The sequence below is a fragment of the Schistocerca piceifrons genome, chromosome 1, assembly GCF_021461385.2.
Source record: "Schistocerca piceifrons isolate TAMUIC-IGC-003096 chromosome 1, iqSchPice1.1, whole genome shotgun sequence".
NCBI classification, from domain to species: Eukaryota; Metazoa; Arthropoda; class Insecta; order Orthoptera; family Acrididae; genus Schistocerca; species Schistocerca piceifrons.
The window spans coordinates 1,015,724,905-1,015,731,949 of NC_060138.1; the positions used below are offsets into that span (position 1 = coordinate 1,015,724,905).

Consider the following 7,045-nt stretch of genomic DNA (forward strand, 5'->3'; position numbering starts at 1 on the left):
AAAAAACAAAGTAGATTAGCTTCTTGTTTGTTTAGAAGATTTAGAAACTGAGGGTGGAATAGATGTACTATGTCTGTCTGAACATCAAATAGTCACAGGTATGAAAATGGTAAATGTAGGTGGGTATAAGCTTTCAGCACATGTAAGTAGAGACTTTATGGAGAGAGGAGGCATTGCCATATATGTTAAAATCAGTCATAGTGTGAAAAATTTGGAAACTAAAAAAATTTGTGTAGAGCAATACATAGAAGCATGTGCATGTGAGTTTAAACTAAATAAAGGCACTTTTATAATTGTAGCCATGTGTAGGTCCCCATTGGGAAATTTTCAAATGTGCTACCTGTGGATAAGGGAAAGCAAGTTATTGTTTATGGGGATTTCAACGTAAATTTTCTGAAAGGGTCAGATAGAAAGCTTGACCTTGAAGTATTACTTGGTTCTTTCAATTTGACATCAGTTATTGATTTTCCTACTCAGGCGGTTCAGGAAAGCAGCACACTGATAGCTAACATTTTCATAGGCCAAGATAAATTCAACAAATAAAAACTTTTCCTGTTAAGAATGGTCTGTCTGATCATGATGCACAGCTAGTTACAGTATATGATATATACAGTAACGCAAAACAGTCCTCCAAAATAGTGCATTCCATTAATGATTTAACACTTCAAAATTTCTGGGGAAAGCTTGCAACAGTTAGACTGGAATGAGGTGTATAGGGAACAAGATGCTAATTTAAAATTTAACCTATTTCATGATACCTTTGTGAGTATGTTTGAAAACAGTTTCCCTAAGAAAACAGTGAAGTATCATTGTAAGAAACCATGTAAAAAGCCATGGATTACTAAAGGGATAAAAATATCTTGTAAACAGAAAAGGGAAATGTATCTTATAGCTATGAGGAGTAATGATCCCGAAACAATGAAACATTATAAAAACAACTGCACTGTATTAAGAAAAGTTATTCAAAGTCCAGAAGTATGTGCATTATGTCTGAGATTAGCACATCTGATAATAAAATTAAAACAAATTGGAATATTGTGAAAAGGGAAACAGGGCAACCAAGAGCACAGGAAGACTGTATTTCTATCAGACACAGTGAAAAGTTTGTTAACAAGAAGTCAGAAGTAGAAAACATTTTTAATAATCATTTTTAAAGTCTTGTAGAGAAAATAGGTTCCAACTATTCATTAGAAAATGCAAGCCAGTATATGGAAGAGGCAGTAGCTACGCAATTTGATAAAATTGAAATTCAACCTACCTCTCCTACTGAAATTAGGAAAATAATAAATTCATTCAAAAGTAAAAGCCCACATGGAATTAATGGCATTTCCAAGAGAGTACTTAAAGCTTGTTCCCAACAAATAAGTAGGATTCTCAGCCACATATGTTGTAGCTCACTGAAACAGGGAGTTTTCCAGATAGATTGAAATATGCTATTGTTAAACCATTACATAAAAAAGGGGATAGATCTGATGCTAACAACTACTGCCCAATCTCACTTCTGTGAGTTTTATCCAGAATTCTTGAAAAAGTAACGTATTCAAGAGTAGCATCACATATTTGTAAAAATAAAGTACTAACAAAATGTCAATTTGGTTTTCAGAAAGGATTTTCAACAGAAAATGCTATATATGCTTTCACTGTTCAAATATTAAATGCAATGAATAACCGAACATCACCCATTGGTATATCACTCAAAGGCTTTTGATTGTGTGCATCATGAAATTCTTCTAGATAAGCTGAAGTATTGTGGTATGAGTGGGACAGTGCACAAATAGTTTAATTCATATTTAACTGGAAGAATGCAGAAGGTTGAAATTAACAGCACAGATAGTCTACAAAAACCAACAGAGTCCTCTAACTGGGGAGGTATCAAGAATGGTGAACTGGGGAGGTATCAAGAATGGTGTCTCACAGGGACACCATTGCTTAGGTAGAATATTGTTGTAGAGGTAGAATATTCAAAATTTCTGGGTGTGTGCATTGATGAGAAATTGAACTGGAAGAAACACATCAATGATCTGCTTTAATGGTTAGGTTCAGCTACTTATGCTATTAGGGTTATTGCAAATTTTGGTGACAAACATATCAGTAAATTAGCCTACTATGCCTATTTTCATTCACTGCTTTCATATGGCATCATATTTTGGGACAATTTGACATTAAGAGAGAAAGTATTCATTGCACAAAAGTGTGTAATCAGAATAATTGCTGGAGCCCACCCAAAATCACCTTGCAGACATTTATTTAAGGAACTCAGGATATTCACAGTACCTTCACAATACATATATTCACTTATGAAATTTGTCATTAATAACCCTTCCCAATTCAAAAATAACAGCATAGTGCATAGCTACAACACTAGAAGAAAGGATGATATTCACTATTCTGGATTAAATCTCACTTTGGCACAGAAAGGGGTGAATTATGCCACCACAAAAATCTATGGTCATTTGCCAAATAGTATTAAAAGTCTGACAGATAGCCAACCAACATTTAAAAGCAAATTAAAAGAATTTCTGAATGACAGTTCCTTCTACTCAATAGATGAATTCTTAGATATGAAGTAGAATCTGCAAAAAAATTAAAAAAATTTAATTAATTAATTATTTTGTGTAAAGAAAACTTATTTTAAAGTGACACATTCCACATCATTATGAAATGTTGTATTCATGATCTATGTAACAAGGGTTAATGTATGTATGTATGTAGTGATCAACTCATAGCACATTGGCTATTGAGATAAGCCCTACTTCCTGGATCTAGAGTAGCCAACTTATTGCTTATAAAAGTAATGAACTTGTAATGGATTAACGCATCACAGAAGTATCACAAAATCTGATGGCAAGCACTAGCACCAGGTACAGTCTCTTAGCTCATTTTTGTAAATAATATTAATGGTCACCATGCACAACGCCACACATCTATATTCACAATGGCTACTTATAGATACAGTGCACAATAGTCTCACACACCTAAGGTTGACAACAAGAGTAAACATTGTGAAGTGACACAAAGTCAGTTTGCTTCCACCAATCTCAGAGGGACCAACATAAAGCTTGCAACCAGTATGTTGCATGCTTAATGTTGTTGTTGTTGTTGTTTCCCCCCCCCCCCCCCTAAACGCCAAAGAGATGTTTAATATTTTGTGTGTGTTCAATCTGTAGTGTATATGAGTTCACCCAATGAAGTAATGATATTTCCATTTTATCACAGATTTTTGATTTATTTGTGAGTGAATAAATAAATACTGAATCATGATCAAATCAATTAGTGGCATAGAAAATAATCTTTGTTGGTCCATATTCTCCAGCAGTTCATGCAATGGAGATGGTGGTGGTTAGTGTTTAACATCCCGTCTACAACGAGGTCATTAGAGACGGAGCGCAAGCTCGTGTTAGGGAAGGATTGGGAAGGAAATCGGCCATGCCCTTTCAAAGGAACCATCCCGGCATTTGCCTGAAACGATATAGGGAAATCACAGAAAACCTAAATCAGGATGGCTGGAGACGGGATTGAACCGTCGTCCTCCCGAATGTGAGTCCAGTGTGCTAACCACTGCACCACCTCGCTCGGTATGCAATGGAGAAAGAAAGTTCTTATACATATATAAAGCACCTAACATTACAGAACATACTTCTATTAAATTAATAAGAAAGCCCCATGATCTATTAGGAAATGAGAAAATAAATACAATATTATTTGAAGACAACAAGATGCGTACCCACAATCTGTGGTACTATAATTCATTAGTCTGTGATGATATCCACTACAGTACCATGATCTTGTGAGTTCATGTGCCTTTTATTATGTGATACCCTAATCACCTATGGGGTATTCAACTGAATTTAATTGCAACAGATCCCACCAAGAACATGTTTTTGATACATCTTCAATGTGTCGTTGCCTTGAAGCGGCACACTTTCATAACATGCAGGTTATATCAAAACAGTGAAATTAAAAAGGTTCTTTAACCACCAACAGGATGTTTTTTGTCATTTTCTTACAATAAATTCTACCAATAACAATGTGTTTTTAGAGATAGTGTTTTGTAACAGCATTTATTTGTAGGACGTAAGTTATAATAAAACCCATATACAAAATCCACAAAATACAGCTTCGACAAAAGCTCATATGACATCTCTCAAGTTCTTCTTGTGATATAGGCATGATGCAGACATGACACAGAATGGCTACGCTGAAGCAACTGAGCCCTTTGGGATGACCATAAGAGCTGTACTGTGTAGAAGCCACACCTGTAAACCTCCACTACATAGAGCTTAATTGACATTTCAAGTTCCAAAAAATATTAGTTGAAATCAAAGTTCCAAAAATGTTGACTGTCATTATGTAAACACGTGTGAGATATATTTGAAATGTATCTTACAATTTAAATTCTGTAATACGTTATTGATAAATGTATTTCAATATATATTTCATGGTGGCTCCACCTCAGAGCCTTTAATTAAAAGCCATGCATTGTATGAAGTGTTATACTTGTGATTTGTAAACAATACCAAAGGAAAAGAGAATGCTCTTAAGAAGTACTTTATGGTCTGAAAATAAGGTGTTTGGTTGCTAGAGCTGACAACAAATGATGCATTTTACTTAAGGGTGATAACTCTTTCTTAATATGTATGCAGAAAAATAATATAAATAGCTTCTGTCCTCTGATAATAGTTTGAAAATTAGAACTGTTGAATGACAGCATGACTTTACAGGTTTATTTGTACTAAAGGAGGAATTATTGCTCCCAGTAACAAAATATTTTGCAAGTGAAATAAATCATCATGCCAAGAAGATAACTGACAAAAATTTCCCTGGCCAAATTACACATCTGGGTGATGTCAGACACATAACTGAAGACTGCATAAGCAAAATTTTGGCAGATGGTCCTATTGATCTTCTGATTGGAGGATCACCATGCAATGATTTGAGTTTAGTAAATCATTTACGAAAAGGACTGTATGGTAAGTTATTTATATTTAGTTATTTAATTGAGGAACTATGTGCTACTTTTTGTCTGTGAGTAAATACTTTAGCAATCAAATATAAAATCCTACTGTTGTAGCACTAGATGTGTAACTGTCACAGCTAATGCTGACACTTTTAAAAACTATATTTCATGAAATATTTTGTAATGCTTCCTGGTGTCTTTCCTGTAGTCTTGGCTAACCCTTCTTAAAATTTTGCTGAGAAAATTTAAGTCTTGTGCTGTTGACACAAATCTTCTATCTGCTCTCTTTATCTGATAAAAATACCATTATCAAATAATTTTTACACAATTGGTTATCATTTTCTTTTGTCATAGAAACTACTGGACAACAGAGTAGTATGTATATTTATTTTTTCTAATTTACAATTGCAACATTGAGCCATTTTTAAGGTAATATTTCCTTTCATCATTTGAGATAAATGCTCAAGTTGTTAATACAGTTATTTTTCTTTGACAGATTTGCAGGGCTCTGGACCCTTGTTTTTTCACTTCCAGAATATACTGCTAAAGATACGCCTTCTGCAACGCGATCATGTGTTGTTCTACTTCTATGAAAATGTTGCAAATCTTACAAGAGAGACCAAGAATACAATTAGTGTGTAAGTTATGTGCATGTGTTTTTTTAGTTGCTTTAGTTTCAAAAAATTGGAGTTTTTTACTGTAATTTTTATTTGTCCTTGGTTTATGTAACACAGTGGTACAATACACTATTTATTAAAAAGCTGTACACAATCTGTTACAGTTCAATAAAATAACTGAATCTCAAGAAAAAGGAAACCTCTATCATAAATGTATTTAGTAACAGATGTCCTGACCACAATTAACCACAATTAATGTAAATGTATTTAATAACAGATGTCCTGACCACAATTAACCACAATTAATGTTTTCTGTTACCCATTTCATTTAACAACTTTGTTGTGGACATGTGGCCACATCCATTGTGAAATAGAAACAAAGCAGCAGAAACAGTCTTCTGTAAATTCACAGTAGCATCCTTTTAAAATAAAGGTAATTTTTATGTACTACTGAGTACTACAAAAACAACAGGCATTTGCACTTTTTTGAAACGAAGTCTCTCTCTTTTTTTTAGTTCGATATATAGGGTGAGCACAAGGTCTTGCCCTGATTATAACAATTTATTACAGAATAACCATTTGACATAATAATTTACATTTGATGGCGTTACATAGGTTAGTGTTACTAGTTTTTTTTTAAGACCACTTACGTTAGTAAACCTTAATGTGTGCTCTCTTGGTAGCTCGGAGAATGTCGAGGTGTTATTCCAGTTCAGCCCAAGTATTTCTTAACATGTGTTCTGTCACAGTACCCACAGCAGCTTGTATCCTAGCCTTCAGTTAATCGCCGTCAGCAACTGGTGTGATGAAGACACTGTCCTTGATATAGCCCTGGAAAAAAAAAAAAAAAAAAAAAGTCAAGGGGCGTAATATCTGGAGAGGGGAGTAATGTCTGGATCAGTGGAATGAAAGGAATGATCCAAGACCCTGGCCATCCCGCTCTCTAGACATTATGCCCCTGGACTTTTTTTTCTGGTCTATATCAAGGACAGAGTCTTCATCACACCAGTTGCTGACATAGATGAACTGAAGGCTAGGATACAAGCTGCTGTGGGTACTGTGACAGAACACATGTTATGAAACACCTGGTGGGAACTGGAATATTGCCTTGACATTCTCCGAGCTACCAAAGGAGCACACATTGATGTTTACTAATGTAAGTGGTCTTCAGAAAACTAGTAACACTAACCTATGTAACGGCATCAAATGTAACTTATTGTGTCAAACAGTTATTCTGTTAAAATTTTTATAATCAGGACAAGACTTTGTGCTCATCCTGTATTATAGTTTTATGATATAGGGACTTTCCATGCGCTCCTATGTAAGATTTCCTATTTGACAACTCCTCCCATTATCCTCAGCACTAATGTTAAACATTTACATGATTGTTTGTCTACATGTGTATTTTCATATAGCAGTGCACACCATTATCTTAACAAATCACATATAGCCAAGGATAGGATATATAATT

At 34.5% G+C, this 7,045-nt stretch overlaps 1 non-coding gene across 1 annotated transcript; it reads right to left on the reverse strand.

Annotated features, from left to right (window-relative positions):
• Positions 1-3,500: 3,500 nt before the first annotated feature.
• Trnav-cac lies at positions 3,501-3,573 on the reverse strand. Its single transcript has one exon. It is a non-coding gene; the product is annotated as a tRNA-Val (tRNA).
• Between the last annotated feature and the right edge of the window lie 3,472 nt (positions 3,574-7,045).